Source organism: Heterodontus francisci, chromosome 32 (genome assembly GCF_036365525.1).
Source record: "Heterodontus francisci isolate sHetFra1 chromosome 32, sHetFra1.hap1, whole genome shotgun sequence".
In the NCBI taxonomy this organism is placed as follows: domain Eukaryota; kingdom Metazoa; phylum Chordata; class Chondrichthyes; order Heterodontiformes; family Heterodontidae; genus Heterodontus; species Heterodontus francisci.
Window position 1 is genome coordinate 11,460,436 of NC_090402.1, and position 24,542 is coordinate 11,484,977.

The window sequence follows — 24,542 nt, forward strand, 5'->3', positions numbered from 1 at the left end:
AGACAATGGCTTCTAGTCACATGACTACAGCCTGGTAAGTAGCACATTAATTTAAAGGGCCATCACTCTTGAAGCGATCACGCAACAAAACCCAATAGGAAATGCAGGAGAAACTTCTTTACCCACAGAGTGGTGAGAATGTGGAACTACCACAGGGAGTAGTTGAGGTGAACAGCGCAGACATATTTAAGGGGAAGCTAGATAAGGACATGAGGGAGAAAGGAATAGAAGGATACATTGATAGGGTTAGCTGAAGAAGGGTGGAAGGGAGCTCGTGTGGACCTGTTGGGTTGAATGGCCTGCTTCTGTGCTGTACGTATTTTGTAATTAGGAGGGATTTTAACTCCCTTCACCTGGAATAAAAAGAGTGGGTGGTGGGTGGCAGAGCTGAGATAGTCAGCATTTCGTCCTTTGCATGCTCTGCCACCATTTTCCCCGGAGCATTCCGATGAGCAGCCCAGGTATACGTCTGAATCAGAATCTATTGCTACAATCTTCTTGTAACTGTGGCTGGAAGTGGAACTAAACACACAATACATGCAACAGGTTGTATTAAGGAGGTCAGCACCTATAGGCCGGGATCTTGTTCTCCTCCCGACGTTGGGTTCCGTGGTAGGGTGGTGGAGGGTTGGTGGTGGGGGAGGGGTTGCCAGCAGATTGGGGCTGCAGCAGCCTGCCACAGAGCCCGATGCCAGGATTGTCAGGACCGATCTTCCCCGTGTGGGGAAGGTCCATGGCGGCACCTCCGTTTCTCCGCGGTGGGACCATGCTTTAACTATTGAAATTATGGCCGGGTTTTTGTTGAGTTCCTGACGTTGGGCTCCATGGCGGGAGGGGCCAGAAGATCGCAGTGGCAGCAGCCAGCCGTGGAGCCCGACGCCGGGAATGCCGGGCCCGATCTGCCGGGCGGCAGAGAGGCTCTGTGGTGGCCAAACACCCCTCACTACTCGGCGATGGGACCCAACTTTAAGTAAAGGAAATGAATACATTTAAATACCATTCACCACAATTGACCGTGCGACGACCGGCACTCACGTACCTTCACTTCCCTGTCCGGGGAAAGGTGGCGCCATCGAGGTGCGGAAGGGGGGAAACTTAGGATTTTGTGTTTTGGGGGAGGCGGTAACTGGAAAACGGGACTAAATCTGCATTTCTAGCTTTGGGGGGGGGGGAAGAAGGGGTGACTCCTGCACTTTGTGCGGTTGGGGGGGCGAGGCAAGACGTCAATTGTTCAATATAAGTGTTTTTTTTGGGGGGGGGGGCGGTGAAATGGCGCTGGATGGTGGCGGCGTGTGGCCTGTGCATGCGGGGACACCATTTTTCCGCCCGCCGCCGGAGTATTATAATTCAGCCCTACCTGCCTGCATACATTTCAATGAAATTCGCCGCGATCCTAACCAGCCATTTCCAATCTTCAGCTCGACATGCGGCAATCATGTGCCATCACGTTCCTGTCCTGGAAAAGCTGGCACCACCGAGGAGAGAGTGCTCAGTGCCTGCAAGGTACCCTGGGTAGTACCCTGCTCTTATTAGTTTTTGGGGAGGGGTGGAAGGGGTTAACGCTGCATCTTTGCAATTTTTTTTGCCCGCGTGAGATAACAACATTCAGCCCATGTGTATGCTGTAGAGTGCATTTCGCAGCAAAACAATACGATCCAAAAGTATCATGATACCCAGCTACTTTAACATTCCATCAATACTAACATTAGTATCCATCAGGATCCACATGGATGGTTGAGAAACATTGGGCTGGATTTTGAGCCCCCGCCGGGGCTGGGAACAGAGTTGGGCGGGCGCTAAAAATAGCGCAGCTGGCCAGTGTACCAATTCCCCGGCTCCAACCCGCCCTTGGGGCGGAATGGTGGGGGGGGTGGGGTGGGGGTGCGGCAGGACTATCTGGGGGGTCAACACTCCAAGCTGCTTTACAGGCCCTCCCTGCCGGCCTGTGTGCAGCAGCCGCTGCAGGCTGCCCTGTAGAGGGGCTCCCCCTCCCCTCCTCTCCCCCACCACCATAACGGTGGCCTGGCTGCAAAGGCAATTTTTTTTTAATGTTAAATTTAAAAACGTTGGAGACAGGCCGCCTCCATTTTGAATCTCCCTCTCTCTCACTTACCTGCCATGACAGTCTGCTGCTGTTCTCAAGCTGGAAGGCCTCTGATTGGCCTTCCAACTTAGAGAGTCCACCCACTCTCCTTAATTGGATGACGAGCCCCCCCCCACCCCGACCATTAATTGGCTGCTCTGGGGAAAAGCATATTGAGTGACTGTTTCCCATACATACAGTGTGGGCTTCTGACCCCTGTTTGAGCCTGATGCTGAGGTTCAGAAACCCACATCGAAAATTCTGCCCATTTTGGTGATTGCAGGTAGTTTGATTGTAAACGCATTTCTAAGGGCTTCCCCTGGTCGATATTTCTAGTTCTTAGAGTGTCTTGCAAAATCCTCCAGCATTAGTTTGCAGAAGACATGGTCACAAGCCCATTATGATCTCAGGACACTTAGTGATCCTTGATTTATAGACCAGGGCTTCACATTCCTTCTTCACATTTTCCACGAGTGGCCATCAGAATTTTTGTGTTGTTTGACGCATCGGTGTCACGTGATTGTGTAGAGACTCCAGATGAGCCAACAAGTAGACACAATCGTGTATCACAAACAGTTCTTCTTTGGCCTCCTTGTCTCGAGAGACAATGGGTAAGTGCCTGGAGGTGGTCAGTGTTTTGTGAAGCTGCGCCTGGAGTGGCTATAAAGGCCAATTCTAGAGTGACAGACTCTTCCACAGGTGCTGCAGATAAAATTGGTTGCCGGGGCTGTTACACAGTTGGCTCTCCTTGCGCTTCTGTCTTTTTTCCTGCCAACTGCTCAGTCTCTTCGACTCGCCATACTTTAGCCCCGCCTTTATGGCTGTCCGCCAGCTCTGGCGATTGCTGGCAACTGACTCCCACAACTTGTGATCAATGTCACAGGACTTCATGTCATGTTTGCAGATGTCTTTAAAGCGGAGACATGGACGGCTGGTGGGTCTGATACCAGTGATGGGCTCGCTGTACAATGTGTTCTTGGGGATCCTGCCATCCTCCATGTGGCTCACATGGCCAAGCCATCTCAGGCGCCGCTGGCTTTGTAGGGTGTATATGCTGGGGATGTTGGCTGCCTCGAGGATTTCTGTGTTGGAGATACAGTCCTGCCACCTGATGCCAAAGATTCTCCGGAGGCAGCGAAGATGGAATGAATTGAGACATCGCTCTTGGCTGACATACGTTGTCCAGGCCTCGCTGACGTTGAGCAAGGTACTGAGGACACAGGCTTGATACACTTGGACTTTTGTGTTCTGTGTCAGTGCGCCATTTTCCCACACTCTCTTGGCCAGTTTGGACATAGCAGAGGAAGCCTTTCCCATGCGCTTGTTTAATTCTGCATCGAGAGACAGGTTACTGGTGATAGCTGAGCCTCGGCAGTTTAGTTTAGTTTAGAGATACAGCACTGAAACAGGCCCTTCGGCCCACCGAGTCTGTGCCGACCATCAACCACCCATTTATACCAATCCTACACTAATCCCATATTCCTATCACATCCCCACCTGTCCCTTTATATTTCCCTACCACCTACCTATACTAGGGGCAATTTATAATGGCCAATTAACCTATCAACCTGCAAGTCTTTGGCATGTGGGAGGAAACCGGAGCACCCGGAGGAAACCCACGCAGACACAGGGAGAACTTGCAAACTCCACACAGGCAGTACCCAGAATCGAACCCGGGTCCCTGGAGCTGTGAGGCTGCGGTGCTAACCACTGCGCCACTGTGCCGCCGCAGGTGAACTCTTGAACCACTTCCAGAGCGTGGTCGCTGATATTGATAGATGGGGCATTTCTGATGTCCTGTCCCATGATGTTCGTTTTCTTGAGGCTGATGGTTAGGCCAAATTCATTGCAGGCAGCCACAAACCTGTCGATGAGTCTCTGCAGACACTCTTCAGTGTGAGATGTTAATGCAGCATCGTCAGCAAAGAGGAGTTCCCTGATGAGGACTTTCCGTACTTTGGTCTTCGCTCTAAGACGGGCAAGGTTGAACAACCTGCCATCTAATCTTGTGTGGAGGAAAATTCCTTCTTCTGAAGACTTGAAGACATGTGACAGCAGCACTGAGAAAAAGATCCCAAACAGTGTAGGTGCGAAAACACAGCCCTGTTTCACGCCACTCAGGATTGGAAAGGGGTCTGATGAGGTGCTGCTATGCTGAATTGTGTCTTTCATATTGTCATGGAATGAGGTGATGATACTTAGTAGCTTTGGTGGGCATCCAATCTTTTCTAGTAGTCTGAAGAGACCACGTCTGCTGACGAGGTCAAAGGCTTTGGTGAGATCAATGAAAGCAACGTCGAGGGGCATCTGTTGTTCACGGAATTTCTCCTGTAGCTGGCGAAGGGAGAACAGCATGGTGGATCTCTCTGCTCAAAAGCCACACTGTGCCTCAGGGTAGACATGCTCAGCCAGCTTCTGGAGCCTGTTTAAAGCGACATGAGCGAAGACTTTCCCCACTATGCTGAGCAGGGAGATTCCATGGTAGTTGTTGCAGTCACCACGGTCACCCTTGTTCTTATAGAGGGTGATGATATTGGCATCGCACATGTCCTGTGGTACTGCTCCCTCATCCCAGCATAGGCAAAGCAGTTCATGGAGTGCTGAGAGTATAGCAGGCTTGGCACTCTTGATTATTTCAGGGGTAATGCCGTCCTTCCCAGGGGCTTTTCCGCTGGCATCACCGAGTTCTGATTTTGTTGGCTGTACGTCCAGCTCATCCATGACTGGCAGAGACAGGGTTGCATTGAGGGCGGTCTCAGTGACAACATTTTCCCTGGAGTACAGTTCTAGGTAGTGTTCCACCCAGCGGTCCATTTGCTTGCGTTGGTCAGTGATTGTGTCTCCTGATTTAGATTTGAGGGGGGGCGATCTTCTTGGCGGTTGGCCCAAAAGCTCTCTTAATGCCATCATACATCCCTCTGATGTTTCCTGTGTCAGAGGCCAGCTGAATATGATTGCATAGGTGTTGCCAGTAGTCATTTGCGCAGCGCCTGGCTGTTCTTTGTGCAGCGCTTCTGGCTGCTTTAAGTGCTATGGGTGTTAACTCGCTGGGGGCTTTCTTGTAGTTCAGCAGTGCAATGCGCTTAGCGGCTATGACAGGTTCCAGCTCTTCAATGTGATTGTGTAGAGACTCCAGATGAGCCAACAAGTAGACACAAACATCAATTGTGTATCACAAACAGTAAATGCACTCGAATAGCAAACAGCCATGCTTTAAAAAAATGTTCAATATCATTTATGACCTAAAGAAAATACATAAAACAGACTGATAGTTTCTAGACAGAAATCCCCTTATGACCATCATAACCCATTTGTGCCTGTGGCAGGTACAAGTTATGTGCTCAGTGCCATCAAATGGATCATTTTTCATAAATTGCCAGAACCTAAGAAGTATCTAATATTTGTTGACCAGATATGATGTTGTGGGTTACTAGCAAACAAAAGCTTATTGTGTTCGTCTGAATGTCCCCATTTATTTTAAATAAGTTAATTCACTGCTCGAGTGGCAGAAGAACTTAAAGATAAATGCATTAAATGCTGATATGCTTGTATCTCAGTATTATTTTAGGGACCTAATCTCTATCATTTCAATTGCCCTCACCATATATTGTGAGGGGAAGCATTTTTGTTTAATAAGAGTGTCCTATATAATGCATTATTGTATGAAATGGTACATCTGCCATGCATTTGGTCCTGTAGACAGATGCGAAACAACCTTAAGCAAGAGAGAATGAAAGCCACTCACCCACACGGCGTGATTCTGACCTGCAGCCTAAAACCTGCAAGCATTTTCAGTGCAGTTCCCTCACCAAACAATTAAACTCATTGACCTGCTCACTTAACAGCTGGAGATTGTGCCACCAAAAGCCATTGCGCCACCCGTTAACGGTGGAATAATCAATTGCGCATTGTGTGGTGTGTGCTGCCCAAATTCACACGAGTGATTCTGCAGGAGATGCACTCAGTATGCTATGAAATGAAAAATTTAAATTGTAAAAACTCCAATTTTAACCAGTAGGGGTTAACAGGCAGGCAGAGTTAAAGCAAGCACTAAAGTGTAGGGAGACAGTGATGTTGTGGTAATGCCACTGGTCCAGTAATCCAGACGCCTAGGCTAATGCCCTGGGGATATGGGTTCAAATCGAATTTAAATTCAATTAATTAAGAATTTTTTTTTTTTTTTTTTAAATCTGGAATTCAAAGCTACTCTCAGTAATGATGTCATGAAACTATCGATTGTCATACAAACTCATCTTAGTCACTAATGCCCTTTTGGGAACGAAATCTGCCATCCTTACCTGGCCTGGCCTGGCCTACACGTGACTCCAGACCCACAGCAAATGGTTGACCCTTAACGGCTCTCTGAAATGGCCCAGCAACCCACTCAGTCCAAGGGCAATTAGCGATAGGCAACAAATGCTGGCCTAGCCAGCGATGCCCACATCCCATGAAGGAATAAAAAAACTAAACCGCCCTCCCAACATTGGCAGTGAGAGTCCTGGGCAATTTTAACTCCTGGGCTCATGGAAATGGGTGGAAGCAGCTGATAGTTGGCAATGGAGAGTGGAATTTGTAAGTTGTGGTGAGGAGGGTTGGGGCAATGGAAGCCTATGCTTGTCTTGTGTGGCACTACTGCTCTGACTGGCTCCACTAGAAAAGTTTAAGAAAAACCTATCTGTTTGGGTCTCTTCCTGCTGTCTTCACCTGGCGAGAAAGTCGTAATTGCTTCCACGCTCGAGTCGCAGTTAAAATGGTAGTTGGGGCCTGATTACATTAAGATACCAAAATCTGCATATTTAAAGAAGGACCCATTGGTTTCAGGTGTGGACTGCTGAGAACAGCCAGTTAAAATAGGTGGTGGTGTCAGGATCAGCACTGAACATCACGGGTAAATCACTGGTCGGTTTTAACTGCCCATCTGCCCAGTTCATCCTGGGGCTGCGGTGGAGGGAGGTGTTGTGGGTAGAGGTAAGGTTGATGATCACTCCTTAAGCGTAAAATAAACACTTCATATAAGTGGCTCCAATTGGTGATAGCGTGTTGCATCGTTCTGTGATTTTATGGGCCCAATTTTAACTCTGTGTCGGTGAATGGGTTTTGAGTGAGTTCAAACAAAAGAAAGGACTCTTTGCATTTAGATAGCGCTTTTCACGACCTCCGGACATCTTTACAACCAATGAAGTACTTTTTTTGAAGTGTAGTCACTGTTGGAATGCAGGAATTGCAGCAGCCAGGATGTGCACAGCAAGCTCCCACAAACAGCAATGTGATAATGACCAGATCATCTGCTTTTGCGATGTTGATCGAGGGATAAATATTGGCCAGGACACCGGGAGAACGACACCTGCTTTTCTTCGAAATAGTGCCATGGGATCTTCTACATCCACCCAAGCAGGCAGATGGGGCCTCAGTTTAACATGTCAATCAAAAGACAGCACCTCTGACAGTGCAGCACTCCCTCAGGACTGCACTGGAGTATCAGCCTTGATTAAAATCTTGCCATGATTTTAAGTGCAGCTATTGCCATGCAGGCAAATGATCCAGCCATTTATTCTTTGCGCAGCAAGGTCCCGCGAACAGGAATGGAATGAATGTTCCGCTTTTTTTGGCATTTATGGAGGAAGCAGTGTTGGCCAGGATATTAAAAGAATTGTCTGCTCTTTGAACAGTGCCATGGGATCATTTACATTCACTTCAGCAGGCAGACAGGACCTCAGTTTAACAATTCACCTGAAAGAGGACTCTTTTGACAGTGAACTATTCCCTCAGTATTACACTAAAGTGTCAGCTCTAGACCACAGCGGAACTTAAAACCACAACCTTGTGGTTCAAAGCCAAGAGTGTTATCAACTGAGTCAAACTGATACAAGACTGACAATCGGGGTAATTCTGCGGAAAAATGCTTGAATTCCATCACCTTCAAAAATAATCCTACAGCAAAGAGTGTAAACAGTAAATTAATCTTGGGGCTCCTCTGGTATCGATGACACTTCTGAGCTTTGATCTCATTGTCAGATTGGATTGTTACATTAAATTCAATTCAAAGTAATTGTAATTTTAAAAAAAATCAAAGATAAAGGAGTAATGGCGACATGTTTTCTTTAAGAACCAGTAGTGACACGGGGAAACTTTTTTATAAACACCGCAAATTATGATCTTGAACCACTGGCTGAAAGGGTGTTGGAAGCAGGTTCAGCAGTAACTTTCAAAAGGGAATTGGATAAATACTTGAAGATGAAATTTGCAGGGGTCTGGGGAAAAAACAGGGGAGTGGAACTAACTGGCTAGCTCCTTTCAGGAGCTGGCAAAGGCAAAATGGACTGAACGCCTGTATCATTCTACGATTCTATCAGACTCTGAGGTCAGATCATGTTCTGCAGATTGCAGTGCCAAACTCAAACAAGAGAAAATCAATATCAACAGTGACGCCAATGCCAAGAAAAATCTTCAGACGGTTAACCATAGCCAAGTAAATCGTGCTAGAAAAAGCCCTCAAGGGGATAGAAAATTAAAACTGTTCCAGAGCATTTGGAAGGAAAGCTGAGGATTTAAAACATCTGGCTGCTAACCTGGTCAACAATGTGTGTAAGTAGGAGTATAAGGTGACATCTCAGAGAATTAAAGTTAATGATGCTGTCTGATTTAATTGATCTGATTCCTGTCTCTGGCTTTGCACATATTGGACATCATCCTTCCTTGAATTTGCATCAATTCCCCATAGGCCTCTTGGTACATTGCTGTGCCAATCATAAGTCAGCAGTTCAATGCCAGTATAAACCACAGCAATGCACTTTAGCAGCAACCACTTGGGAAACTTTAATTGTACTTCAAAGTGCTGGCAACATGCATTTAAAGTAAATGGATTGATACAGCAATGGGCCTCTATATAGACGCCCAGAGAGTGCACTATTTCAGATTGATTTACTGCAGTATATACACAGAAAATGACAAATTAATCTTGAATCTGTACATGGTTTTTGTCTAGTGGACATTTATAGACCTATATAAAGTCGAGGGCGAGGTCAGTCTGTGGGTTCATTGCAATGGACAGTTAAGGAAAAATATTTAATTTTGCAGAATAGCTGATTTCAATCAGTTCTATTTTCAGGCACATTATGTAACTTGGTAGGTGCAAAGGCTGGGAAATTAAAGCGAAGGTGTCGCAATTAAAAAAAAAATCAGATGCTTAGAACTTTAATTCCTGTTCTTTATTTATACATGCCTTTGTGAAAAAGGTACAGGTGAGACTATATAGTTCATTCTTCCAAAGAAAACAATGGGCCCGATATTGACAGAGGTGGGTTTTGTAAACTGGGGTGGTGGTGGTGGTGGTGGGTGATGAGAGAGCGAGAGCGAGAGAGAGAACATGGAAGTCTGTTCTATAGGACCCCTGCTCGGAGGTCAGCCCGATTGAAGGCATGGCTCCCTATTGGACAGGGATTACTCCAAGGGAGGCCATGGGAGCAGGTGAGGAACCTGCTGCTGTGTTAGTAGGAATGTGGGGGTGGTCCAATTCCCAAACCCAGACTGGTCCAATCATTAAGGTCCCAATTTTAATTCTGTGTAAGTGTGTTAGAAACACACCCACTGCAGCAGAAGACAGGCTGGACGATTTTAACTCCATTGTCTCATTAACCCTGAACAGACACTGACCTGCTGAAAGTCAGTCATTTAGGTTGGTGAGGGGAAGAGATTTTGGAGAGAGTCATAGAATCATAGAAAGTTTACCGCACAGAAAGAGACCACATGGCCCATCATGTCTGTGCTAACCAAAAAACGAACAATTCAGTCTAATCCCACCTTCCAGCATTTGGTCCGTGGCCCTGCAGATTATGGCACTTGAGGTGCATATCCAGACTCCCTTTGAATGAGTTGAGGGTTTCTGCCTCAACTATCCTTTCAGGCAGTGAGTTCCAGACCCCCACCACCCTCTGGGTGAAAAGAATTTTCCTCATCTACCCTCTGATCTTTCTACCAATCACTTTAAATCTATTCCCCCTAGTCTTGACCTCTCTGCTAAGGTAAATAGGTCCTTTACCTCCACTCTATCCACACCCCGCAAGATTTTGTACATTTCAATCAGATCTCCCCTCAGCCTTCTTTGTTCCACGGAGAACAACCCCAGCCTATCCAATCTTTCCTCATAGCTGCATTTTTCCAGTCCTGGCAACATCCTTGTAAATTTCCTCTGTACCCTCTCTCGTGTAATTACATCCTTTCTGTAATGCGATGACCAGAACTACACACAGTACACAAGAGACTTGTGGCAGGGAACTGGAGTGGAGGGGTTCGTGTTTGCTACAGGGGAAGGACTAAACTTTTCTTGTGGGGCCAGCAGGAGAACTCCAGATCTGCCTCGTCCCATGAGGAAAGTAAAAGAAAACTGACCTGAAATGGTTTTTCCTGCTCACAGATCCTCTTCTGGTTGGCCTTTCCCTGGAGGGATAGCCGCAACAGCCTCACCAATCAAGTGAGCGTTAAAATAGCAATCGGGGACAGATGATGTTATTGGAGTCCATCTACCTCTGTCAAGAAGGACCCTGTAGGGTCAGGCTGAGCAGCTTAGCTGCCCAACCAGAAGCCAAAGTTCAAATCACGCCAATGGAATCCCAGCAGCTGGAGGGTTAGGGTTAAAATTGCCTCCCAAGTCTTGAATGACTAGAGTTTTTGTCTCCACTACCCTACCTGGAATTTTTTTTTTATTCGTTTGTGGGATGTGATCATTGTTGGCAAGGCCAGCATTTATTGCCCATCCCTAATTGCCCTTGAAAAAGTGGTGTTGAGCCCCCTTCTTGAACCACCACAGTTCATGTAGTGTAGGTGTACCCATAATGCTGTTAGGGACAGTGTTGCAGGATTTTGACCAGTAACAATGAAGGAACGGCAATAAAGTTTTAAGTCAGGATGGTACGTGACATGGAGGGGAACTTACAGGTTGTGGTGTTCCCATGCGTCTGCAGTCCTTGTCCTTCTTTGCTTGAAGATGGGATATCAGTCTTGAATTTGCCTTTTACCAATTTGTAGCTACATTTCCTTGACCTGCACTTGTGGTATAATTTGAAATAGTGCTCTCTATTATATTCATTGATTCCACTTAGTAACTTATGGTCAGTGCCCTATCATTCATTTTCATTCACGGCTGAAGAGTCCACATTATTTTAACACTTGCTCCGAACTAACTTGTCTGACATTATAAGTCAACCTCATTTCTCTTTTCTGCACCACTTTCAACATTCTCCCTGTGCTTCAGCGTCCAGGACTGAACACAGTACTCAAAGTGTAGTCTGACCAGAGCATAACACAGCTCCAGCATGATGCCTTTACATTTATAGTTTACTGGTCTGGCAATACAGCTTAGAACATCACTTATTTTGTTGATTGCTGCACCACAATTACTGTACATGATAAGTGTTGGGTCTATCATTTATCTCAGATCTACTGCTCTATTTGGCTTCACATCACTAAATCTAACCAATTGAATTTCATTCCTAATTTAAGTTGTTAGATCAGAAACAGTAGGGGCTCCAGCAACAATCTTTAGATCACTCCACTCAGTACATCCATTCCCTCTCATTCAGTCAATCCTTTTAACCAGTGATAACTTTATTTGCAACACCCTCAGGCTTGTGCAATAGCCTTTCATCAGGAACTTTATTGATGTCAAGGGGCACTAAATCATGGGTAGCATAGTGCTTATGTTAGTAGACTAGTAATCTAGTGACCCAGACAAAATAATCTGGAGCTGTGAGTTCAAATCCCACCATAACAGTCAGGGAATTTAAATTCAATTAATTAAATAAATCTGGAATTTAAAAAGCTATTATCAATGAACATGAAATTACTTGATTGTTATAGAAGCCCTTTGGGGTACAAACCTTTTGTCTTTACCTGGTCTGGCCTACATGTGACTCTAGACCCACATCAATGTGGTTGACTCTTAACTGACCTCTGAAATGGCCGAACAAGCCACTTGCTTGTCTCCACCATGATCTTAAGGGCAATTCGGGGTGGGCAATAAATACTGACCTTTCCAGTGATGCCCCACATCCTGTAAATAAATAAATGATGAAAAAAAATCATTGGACTTTGCAACGCCCATTCCTTGAAAAAAAGTCATGAAGGTTTATCAGGCAGCATTTCTCCCTTCTAAAACTGTATAGACTGCTATTTGCCATTTTACATAGGTTCCTAAATATCAGTCCCTGTACTTTGCCAATTATTAGTTAAAGAATAATGGGCTTGTGATTACCCGAGTTCATTTGTGTAGCACTACTACTATGCTAGATGGGATAGATTCAGAACAGATGTAGCAGCTCAAAGCTGGGCATTCTTGTGGCGCTGTGGGCCATGGGCAGCAGCAGAATTGTATTCCGTAACAATTTGTGACCACAAGGCCCGGCATATCCCTCACTCTACCACTACCATCAAGCCAGCGGGTACCTAAAAATGAAGTGACAACCTGGTGAAGCTACAACACAGGACTTCATGCATGCTAAACAGCAGAAGCAGCATACTATAGACAGAGATGAGCAATCCAACAACCAATGGATCAAATCAAATCTCTGCAGTCCTGCCACATCCAGTTGTGAACGGTGGTGAACAATTAAACAATGAGCCTGGAGGGAGTGCCCAACACATCAGTGCAAAAGACAAGGTTGAAGCATTCACAACCATCTTCCAGAAGTGCTGAACAGATGATCCATCTCAGCCTCATCCTGACGTCCCCACTTCCAGTCAATCTTCAGACAATTAAATTCACTCCACGTGATATCAAGAAACACTGAGCACACTGGATACAGAGGCTATGGGCCCTGACAACATCTCAGCTGTAGTGCTGAAGACTTGTGCTGCAAAACCAGTGGTGCCCCCAGCCAAGCAGTTTTAGTACAGCTACAACATTGGCATCTACCTGACAATGTGGAAAATTGCCCAGGTATGTCCTGTCCACAAAGGCAGGACAAATCCCATCATACCAGTTACTGCCCCATCAGTTTACTCTTAAGCATCAGCAAAGTGATGGAAGGTGTTGTCGACAGTGCTATCAATAAGTACTTACTCACCCTAGTAAATTTGAAGTCAATGGGAATCGGGGGAAAACTCTCCACTGGTTGGAGTCATACCTAGCACAAAGGTAGATGGTTGTGGTTGTTGGAGGCCAATCATCTCAGCCCCAGTACATCACTCCAGGAGTTCATCAGAGTAGTGTCCTAGACCCAAACATCTTCAGTTGCTTCATCAATGACCTTTCCTCCATCATAAGGTCAGAAGTGGGGATGTTCGCTGATAATTGCACAATGTTCAGCACCATTCACAACTTTGCCCATAATGAAGCAGTCCATGCTTTCACGCAGCAAGACCCAGACAACATTCATAAATGGCAAGTAATGTTCACACCACACAAGTGACAGGCAGTGACCATCTCCAACAAGAGAAAGTCTAACCATCTTCCCTTGACATTCAATGACATTACCATCGCTGAATCTCCTGCCATCAACAACATACTGGGGGTCACCATTGACCAGAAACCTAACTGGACCAGCCCCATAAACACTGTCTACAAGAACAGATCAGAGTTCAGGTATTCTGTAGTGAGTATCTCACCATTCCACCATCTACAAGGCACAAATCAGGAGTGTGACGGAATACTCTCCACTTGCCTGGATGAGTGCAGCTCCAACAACATTTAAGAAGCTCGACACCATCCAGGACAAAGCGGCCCGCATGATCAGCACCCCATCCACCACCTTCAACATTCAGTCCCTCCACCACCAGTGCACAGTGGCAGCAGTGTGTACCATCTACAAGATGTACTGCAGCAATTTGCCACCTTCCAAACCTGCAACCTTTACCACCTAGAAGGACAGGAGCAGTGGGCACCATCACCTGCAAGTTCTCCTCCAAATCACACACCATCCTGATTTGGAACTATATCTCTGTTCCTTCACTGTCCCTGGGTCAAAATCTGGGAACTCTCTCTAACAGCACTGTGGGTGTACCTACATCAGATGGATTACAGCAATTCAAGAAGGTAGCTCACCACCACCTTCTCAAGGGCAATTAAAAATCTGGCCTGGCCAGCGACACTCACATCCCATGAACGAATTAAAAACAAACCTAAAAACTGACCATCTGGTCATTATCATATTTCTGGTTGTGGGATCTTGCTGTTTGCAAATTGGCCTTTGCGTTTCCTACAAAGAACAGTGACTATACTTAAAAAGTACATCATTGGCTGTAAAGTGCTTTGGACATCTGGAGGTCATGAAAGGCGCTATATGAATGCAAATTCTTTCTTTCTATCTTTTATAGCTTCTGCATGGACTGAGCTAGGCAGGCTGAGTCTCCCAGATTTGAGTTATATCAGTATTTCAGTTGGAGCAGAGACTGATATCCTGTAGTTGGCCAGATGCAAGGGGCATGGGGAGAAGAAAAGAAAATCAGTCAAGAGGGGAATGAATTGGCTTCAGCCATGATGACCTTCTGATGCTTCACAGCCTGGTCAGTTTTGCACAGCCATTAATGGCAAAATATTACCTGTGGGACCAGAACTCAGCACAAGACCGTTGGTAACAAAAAGGTACAGTACACACATACAATACAGGTGTCCTTGCATAAAGGCATTCAATTAAAGTAATGCTTATAAAATAACTCAGAAACTAGATCACTAACATTTACCTGCAAGTATCTTCCATCTCTAATATATAACAGAGCCGCAGAGAATTCTCTAACCTTCTGCTCGAAGTTGGCAATCCTGTAACTAATTAACCTGAGATTTAATTACTAATAACAAAAGAGATAAACCAAACAAAGGGCTTCCCGATTCCCCACAAAGCTGCTTCACAGATTTGTGAATATCAGCAGTTGGTTTGGAGCTTATTATCTATGGGGTTTGGGGTTTTCGGTTCGCTCAGTTGGCTAGCGTGTGATGCAGAAAGGTACCAAATAACCCAGGTTCAATCCCTGTGCTGGCCATGGTAATTCATAGAGACATGCCTCCTTGCTGTGCCTCTCTAGCTATAACATTAACAACTGTCTCTCTCTAATGGAGAGAGATGGCTAGAACTACGATTAGGTATTGAGGAATTGTTTTCTGCAGGAGTCCGTCACCTGGCTGTCTGACAAAAACAGACTGTTTTACAAGATGTTCTTCCTTCCTGTAACCCACCTCCAACCACATATGCCAAAAGAAACGGGGCCACAAATTTTCATCAATCACTTGAAGTACACACTTACTGGAAAGACAGAAGTATTTTTCACTTTGGTGTATTTAAGGGGAACCTAGAAAAGTACACAAGGGAGAAGCTGAATAAAAGGATACATCGATACAGTGAGATGCAGTAAAGTGGGATGAGGCTCATGTGGAGCATAAACATAGACCTGCATAGACCTGTGGGGTCAATTGGCCTGTTTCTGTGCCGTAAAATTCTATCCAACTTTAAGGAAGCCACAAGGAGAGGTGGAATATTAAGCAGGGAGTCACATCTAGAAGATATTTTAATTGGATAACTGGTGTTTTCATTTAATTAGAATGCTAGGCTCAGATTTAGGAGCTGAAATGGGGCAGTAAATGCTGGTGGTACAGGTTACAATGTAGTAGCAATACATTTTTAACATTAGATTCGGTTCAAGTTGAATTATCTAATCCAGAGGCTTTGAGAGAAATTCAGTCCCAATTTTAGTCATATCCTTTGTTCCAAAAACTCAATGGACAAAGCGCATCAAAAATTTAATTTTTGATTTCCAAATTTTTAAGTCAGTTTATTTTTGGATAATTTTCCAAATTTTTCCCAAACTGCTCGTACTCAGAGCTCATGAAATGTTCAGAATCCATAAGCCAGGGCTCGGGTAACAACTTGGGCTTTGCTTGCCTAATTCAAGCCCAGTGTTTGCACAACAGGATGTCGACTGATGACCAACATTCACGCTAAGCTGTGTGGGTGTGCGGTCATGCAGCAATCAGAAATGTGCCACGTAGGGTGTGGACAAGCACCATTCCCTCTAAGATTTGTGCATGTGCGGCTGTGTATCAATCTTAAAGGGAACCCGCAATGCAACAAGCTGGCTGTACATGGTAAATGAAAGTTAGAGGGAGCATTGCTGATGATCAGTGTTGAATTAGCTTTGGAAATAATAATTTCAGTCATAGTTTCATCTTGCCATCTTAAATCATTGTCTAATTTTAGTGTTATACTCAGATATTTAGCCCTAATTTTACATAAGAAAATAATAGGAGCAGGAATGCCTATTTGTCCCTCAAGTCTGCTCCGCCATCAATAAGATCATGGCAGATCTGATTGTGGCCTTAACTCCACTTTCCTGTCTGCCCTCCATAACCCTTGATTCCCTTGTAGATCAAATATCTGTCTAACTCAGCCTTGAATATATTCAATGACCCAGACTCCAGTGCTCTCTGGGGAAGAGAATTCCAAAGATTAATGACCCTCTGAGAGAAGAAATTCTTCCTCATTTCTGTCTTAAAAGGGAGACGCCTTGATTTGAAACTATGCCCCCTAGTTCTAGATTCCCCCACGAAGGGAAACATCCTCTCAGCATCAACCCTGTCATGCCCCCTCAGACTTTTACATGTTTCAATAAGATCACCTTCTCATTCTTCTAAACTTCAGTGAGCATATGCCCAAACTTTCCTCATAAGACAACCCCATCATCCCAGGAATCAGCCTGGTGAACCTCCTCTGAACAGCTTCCAATGTAAGTATATTCCTCCTTAAATAAGGAGGCCAAAACTGTACACAGTACTCTAGGTATGTTCTCACCAATGTCCTGTAAAGTTATAGCAATATTTCCCTACTTTTATACTCCCTTGCAATAAATGCCAATTAGCCTTCCTGATTACTTGCTGTGCCTGCATGCTAACTTTTTGTGATTCATCTACAAGGACACCCAGTTCCCTCTGTATCACAGAATACTGCAGTCTCTCTCCATTTAAATAATATTCAGCTTCTCTATTCCTCCCACCAAAGTGGACAACCTCACATTTTCCAACATTATACTCCACCTGCCAAATATTTGCCCACTCACTTAACCTATCTATATCTCTTTGCAGACACAGTGTCCTCCTCAACTTGCTTTCCTACCTATCTTTGTATCGTCCACAAATTTGGCTAAAATACACTCAGCCCATTCATCCAATTCATCAATATGGATCATAAATAGTTGAGGCCCCAGCACTGATCTCTGTGGCACTCCACTAGTTACAGTTTGTCATCTTGAAAATGCTCCATTTATCCCGACTTTCTTTGCTGTTAGCCAAACCTCTATCCATGCTAATATATCACCCCCAACACCATGAGCTCTTATCTTGTGTAGTAACCTTTTATGTGGCACCTTGTCGAATGAGTTTTGGAAATCCAAATACACTACATCTACTGGTTCCCCTTTAATCACCCTGCTCGTTACATCCTCAAAGAACTCTAATAAATTTGTCAAACATAATTTCCCTTTCATAAAACCATTAAGTCAGTTGAGAAAATACAATATTTTACTATTTTCTGGAGGAAAACAATCCTAAGAAAGAAGGAACTTGCATTTATATAGCACCTTTATGACCCCAGGACATTCCAAAACACCTTACAACCATGGAAGTATTCTTGAGGCATAATCACTGTTGTAATGTAGGAAGTGCAGCAACCAATTTACACAAAGAAAGGTCCCACAAACAGCAATGTGGTGATGGCCAGATAACCTGTGGAGAACTCCTCAGCTGTTCTTTGTAGTGCCATGAGATCTTTTACATGGGAGGACAGACAGAGCTTAGGTCTAGGATCTCATCTGGAAGATACACCTCCAACGCCCCCTCAGTATTGCACTGGAGTGTCAGCTTAGGTTTTATACTCAATTATTTTGAGTGGGCCTTGAACCAGCAATCTTTTGGCTCAAACAAGCAGCTACCCAGCACACCACAGTTGATATGCTATTATTTTACAGATAGACAGATAAAACTGATAGAGAAATGACTGTCAATACTAAGCATATGATTTCCTTGTGTTTCAACAATAGGACAAAGCACCAATTTAAGGGTTGCGATGACACAACTTCAGGATCAAAAGCCATGTTTGTGAAACTTAGAGTAGCACTCAGTAAGTAAACTCTAGGTAGAGATAATGATTTTGTTTTGACAATTAATTAAAGAGCCAAAAACTAGTCAATTAATTATTAATAATATTTCTGATTTTTCTTTCCAGTTCCCCCTCCCTGCTCAACTGTGTGTGTGCCTCTTGCCAGGATACAGCTCGACGGTAGATCAATATCTCAATTCATGGGACATTCTTCAAGACTGACCCTCGACAACAAGTGTCCATAGTAATTGGACTATGCAAGGCACCCAAACTGAACCTTGTTTTTGTGAAAAACCCCCTTCCCCATTAATGCCTAGGCTTCTAAGGTTGATTGTAGCATCTCTATTGCTGCAAATAATAGAAAAGTGTATAAGGAAAAAGTAGATAGTGTGTCCATAATCTGTGGAGTGTTCTAATACCAGTACAACTTCCACTCAATTGGACGCCAGTGTAAGATCAAGCAGCCAGACAAATTTTAAAAATCCAAGTCCAAGACAGCATTTTAAGGAGTTGTATGGCTCAGCTCTAAACCTGCCATTATTTGCCAGTGTCTATAGAACATCTTGTGTGTTTGGAATAGAAGAGGTTAATGTCCTCACCAGGGAGGAATATGCCAGAGATTGAAAATAACTAAAGAACAAGGGAGAAAATATGTCTACAAAATGGGAGCAAAATAAATTATAGTGACAGTCGCTTAAAGATTAAAACGGGAGGGGGAAAAGCAGGGAAAATCAAGTATTGCTCTCTTCAATACTATAATATTGTTTTCAAACTGATTTTAAATTAATCCCACTGAGCATTACTGACTATAAACAAAGACTGTCCCAACTGAGGTTGAACTTGCTCTTTCGCAGCTGGCTGAAACCATCTCTCATCTCTGAGGCATTAAAGGGCCATGTGCTACATTCTGATGTAGCTGGCCACTGCCATTTCTATTCACAGACACAAACTTCAGGTAGCAATCTTCTGGAGGAAACCGTCCTTGGCCACTTGGCAATAACAGAAACTACACAGCAGGTCTGCCAAAGTCTCAAACAGTAAAGATAGTTTAATCAGAACATTTAGGCTCCAACATATTTTATTTTAAAGGACCAGCATCTCTTTCTCCCAAACAGATTGACATTGTCATTTTAAACACTGGATAACCAACGGTTGTGTGTGAGCTGCAAAAAGTCTGTGTTCAACCAGCCCTAAATCCCGATACATGTGTAACCCCTTTAGCCTCACTTTCTGTCACTGGCTGATCAAATATACAACATAAAGTTTACTTGGATAAGTCTCGGAAATGTCTACTTATTTCAACAAGACAAAACTGGTTGAGTTTTGGATTAAAATATCAGGTTTGATCACAGTAAAACTGTGATCCTAAGATTTCCCCCCCACAAATTTTCTTCTCTAAAATATATTTAAACATTTATACTTTTAAAATAGTAAAAATTTTTTACTGAAAATTCACTGCCTGAAATTATGGAAGTGCATATTATAGATAGGAGAATATTTTACTCGGTTTGCAGTATATAGTTTGGAAGGGGAGTATAGAAGAAGAACATTAACATCCCTTTCCTGAATGAATTAGCATCTCTGTGTCACAGGCTTTCCCACATTTGGCAAGGGTCAGGTGACAGACTGCGATCTCCTGCCCTCCTGTGCAGATGCCTATGTTTAAGAACTGCTTGTCACTTGAATAAACATAGGCTTCCACGATATTTAGCCATGTGTGGCATTATTCATTGCATGATGGGGGGCATTTTGGCTTAACCCAGTTATTACGCCTCTGCCTGTTACAGGAATGTTACAGCATAGGCAACAAAGTCGCATATGCTGACAATGATTTCAGGCCAGTGATTCAATTCACTTTATAATTGTATCGTAATCTAGGAATGTGAAACTTAAATAGCTCATGAATGCCAGTGCAGCCCCAAGATTGAATTAAAGCTTTAAACTCACAGATAGACATTTGTTATTCTTTGTAATAAATCGACTATAGTTTTATTTGACTTTATTTTAAAAACTCCTTTGATAGTAGTTGCTTTCAGCATAGATATTTGCTCTCCTTTTACCGCTAAAGGGATAAGAACACAGGAAAATATAAGTTATAGGAAGTGCTGGCACAATTGTTTCATATAACTCTGTTCTTCCACCCGGTCCAGAAAAAAAATCTTGGTAAGAATGCCACATAAAAATGTTTCCAAAAAAAAAAAAGCCCAAATTTGTCTCTTCTTCAGGGGTTCAGACCTCGCTCTCACCCTGGGCTTCAGGTAGTACCCACAATTGCCCCTTTGTCAGCTGGTAAACCTGGTTTTTAACTGCACCAAAGCCACATGCCAGGATGAGACTGAAAGTTGGAAGAGGATCTCCCGATGTAAGGAATGTCCACTCCACATCATTGGCAGAAGTTCCATCCTCTGACAAGGGCCTGTGAAAACACCCAAAAAGGACTGGGACTTGCCATATGTGGGTGCCAGTGGATTTTGTTGTCTAAGCTATGGTGTGTATTACACCAAGGAATTCCAGCCCCACTAATTAGGTCCAAGTGCATAAGGGCTTCTTCAACCAAGGAAAGCTGCCAGATCCACGATCTTCAGTTAACTATGTGTTGTGACTTATAAATAGACATTTCCTCTTGCTGCTGCAAGACAAAAGGGCAGAGTTTTGAACTTTCAAAAGGCAAATTTAGGATTGGTGCCGGGGAGGTCTTCTTAACACAAAGGGTGATCAACCCGTGGAATGAATTGGTAGATAGGGTAGTGGAGATAAAAACACTTGGGGCTGAATTTTCCCATCCCTATGGCGATGAGCTAGAAGGTGGGAGGGCTGGTAATATGGCAGGAGGAAGGCATCAGGAGGGAAGCTGACGTCCTCCCACTGCCATGGCATATTACCAGTGGCAGGAACCTCAGTTGCAAAGCCGCCCACCACTTAAGGGCCACTGCCTGCCTCTGCTGTCATTTTGCCCACATCAGTGGGCCCGCCACAGCATGGGGAGACCACCAGGTAAACCCTGGCGGCCTCCCAGTGGGTTCAGAGGCCCTCCGGTAGCAATGACCGCCTCCGCAGCTAAGGCGCTGTCGGTGCAATATGATGGCTCCACAGTGCTTATCTTCTCTTTGAGCGCGCCTCTTCTTTATGCTGCAGCCTCGGCAGTGGTCAATGCTAGTGGTGTTGCTGAGGCTACCAGCCCTCTGATTGGGCTAGCAGCTCTGGGAGGTGGGCTGCCATCATCAATTGGACGGCGGTCACAGCAGCAGCCTGTTAATTGTGACGTGCCGGCTCACACTTTCAGTGCCGGTGGCGGGACTTCTTTGGTACTGACAGAATTCAACCCTAGATTCGGTTAGGTTTACCTTAGCGATGGGCAGGGACAGGTATATACCGCAGGGCAAGAATTATAGCTGGGGGAAAGGAAATTATGATGCGATTAGGCAAGATTTAGGATGCGTAGGATGGGGAAGGAAACTGCAGGGGATGGGTACAATCGAAATGTGGAGCTTATTCAAGGAGCAGCTACTGCGTGTCCTTGATAAGTATGTACCTGTCAGGCAGGGAGGAAGTTGTCGAGCGAGGGAGCCGTGGTTTACTAAAGAAGTTGAACAGCTTGTCAAGAGGAAGAAGAAGGCTTATGTTAGGATGAGACGTGAAGGCTCAGTTAGGGCGCTTGAGAGTTACAAGCTAGCCAGGAAGGATGTAAAGGGAGAGCTAAGAAGAGCAAAGAGAGGACACAAGAAGTCATTGGCGGATAGGATCAAGGAAAACCCTAAGGCTTTCTATAGGTATATCTAGTCATTCTTTTATTCCTGAGTTAGATTAGGGCCAATCAAGGATAGTAGTGGGAAGTTGTGTGTGGAATCAGAGGAGATAGGGGAAGCGTTAAATGAATATTTTTCGTCAGTATTTACAGTAGAGAAAGAAAATGTAGTCGAGGAGAATACTGAGATTCAGACTACTAGGCTAGATGGGATTGAGGTTCACAAGGAGGAGGTGTTAGCAATTTTGGAAAGTGTGAAAATAGATAAGTCCCCTGGGCCAGATGGGATTTATCCTAGGATTCTCTGGGAAGCCAGGGAGGAGATTGCAGAGCCTTTGTCCTTGATCTTTATGTCGTCATTGTCGACAGGAATAGTGCCGGAAGACTGGAGGATAGCAAATGTTGTCCCCTTGTTCAAGAAGGGGAGTAGAGACAGCCCTGGTAATTATAGACCTGTGAGCCTTACTTCAGTTGTGGGTAAAATGTTGGAAAAGGTTATAAGAGACAGGATTTATAATCATCTTGAAAAGAATAAGTTCATTAGCGATAGTCAGCACGGTTTTGTGAAGGGTAGGTCGTGCCTCACAAACCTTATTGAGTTTTTTGAGAAGGTGACCAAACAGGTGGATGAGGGTAAAGCCGTGGATGTGGTGTATATGGATTTCAGTAAGGCGTTTGATAAGGTTCCCCACGGTAGGCTATTGCAGAAAATACGTAAGTATGGGGTTGAAGGTGATTTAGAGCTTTGGATCAGAAATTGGCTAGCTGAAAGAAGACAGAGGGTGGTTGTTGATGGCAAATGTTCATCCTGGAGTTTAGTTACTAGTGGTGTACCGCAAGGATCTGTTTTGGGGCCACTGCTGTTTGTCATTTTTATAAATGACCTGGAAGAGGGTGTAGAAGGGTGGGTTAGTAAATTTGCGGATGACACGAAGGTCGGTGGAGTTGTGGATAGTGCCGAAGGATGTTGTAGGGTACAGAGGGACATAGATAGGCTGCAGAGCTGGGCTGAGAGATGGCAAATGGAGTTTAATGCGGAAAAGTGTGAGGTGATTCACTTTGGAAGGAGTAACAGGAATGCAGAGTACTGGGCTAATGGGAAGATTCTTGGTAGTGTAGATGAACAGAGAGATCTCGGTGTCCAGGTACATAAATCCCTGAAAGTTGCTACCCAGGTTAATAGGGCTGTTAAGAAGGCATATGGTGTGTTAGCTTTTATTAGTAGGGGGATCGAGTTTCGGAGCCACGAGGTCATGCTGCAGCTGTACAAAACTCTGGTGAGACCGCACCTGGAGTATTGCGTGCAGTTCTGGTCACCGCATTATAGGAAGGATGTGGAAGCTTTGGAAAGGGTGCAGAGGAGATTTACTAGGATGTTGCCTGGTATGGAGGGAAGGTCTTACGAGGAAAGGCTGAGGGACTTGAGGTTGTTTTCGTTGGAGAGAAGGTGGAGGAGAGGTGACTTAATAGAGACATATAAGATAATCAGAGGGTTAGATAGGGTGGATAGTGAACGTCTTTTTCCTCGGATGGTGATGGCAAACACGAGGGGACATAGCTTTAAGTTGAGGGGTGATAGATATAGGACAGATGTCAGAGGTAGTTTCTTTACTCAGAGAGTAGTAGGGGCGTGGAACGCCCTGCCTGCAACAGTAGTAGACTCGCCAACTTTAAGGGCATTTAAGTGGTCATTGGATAGACATATGGATGAAAATGGAATACTGTAGGTCAGATGGTTTCACAGGTCAGTGCAACATCGAGGGCCGAAGGGCCTGTACTGCGCTGTAATGTTCTAATTCTAATAAAAAAAAGATCTCTGCACTCCTCCAATTCTGGCCTCTTGCTCAACCCCAATTTTAATCACTCTACCCTTTAGCAGTCGTGCCTTCAGCTGCCTAGACGCTATGGTCTGGAATTCCCTCCCTTAACCTGTCTACCTCTCTATAAATCCTACCTGTTTACCAAGCTTTTGTTCTTCTGTCCTAATGTGAGATGTAAAATTACGTGGCTCAGTATCAAATTTTGTTTGGTAGCACTCAATTGAAGCACCTTGGGCTGTTTTGGAACGTTAAAGGCACTTCATAAATGCAAGTTGTTGTTATTGGAATCATAAACAATTGGGTTCTGATGGCAGGAAGGTGAGGGTGGAGGAGAGGAACAATATGGACTTCTGGATTGATAAGCTACGAATGCCTTTCTAATGACTTTCTATAATCGAATGATTTTCCTGTTCAGAGTCCAATTGTTTCTGCTCTGCTGCAGAGAAAAACACCAGCTTAAAACCATGGATGGGGAGGGACTTGTCACAGGACAGTCACTCAGTGATTCAAGCATAGCATTTAGCAGTATTTCCTTTTTTGCTGAGAGAACGGGTAGTTCCTTTAAACTTCCTGGATTTTGGTTCTTGCTGAGAAATGCAGACCTTTTTCGTCTTCCTTCTCAGTCCTTTGCAATGTAGGATGCAGTGCAGAAAACGAGGTGATCATCTTCAGCTGAAAGGATGACTTTGTTGGCAGCTTGCCTTTTTAAAAATCTATTTTTCAAAAAAAATACAAATTCAGATCTCCCGTCAGTGGACCCAAGAAAATTATCATTCAACAAAACACATTGGCGTAATACCTGGAATTTGCTGCCCATC

The 24,542-nt window shown here is 44.5% G+C and overlaps 1 protein-coding gene across 7 annotated transcripts in view; it reads right to left on the reverse strand.

The window, feature by feature from the left end:
- kcnt1b (potassium sodium-activated channel subfamily T member 1b) overlaps window positions 1-24,542 on the reverse strand; it is a 357,067-nt gene that overhangs the window by 169,855 nt on the left and 162,670 nt on the right. The gene's annotated exons all lie outside the window — the stretch shown is intronic.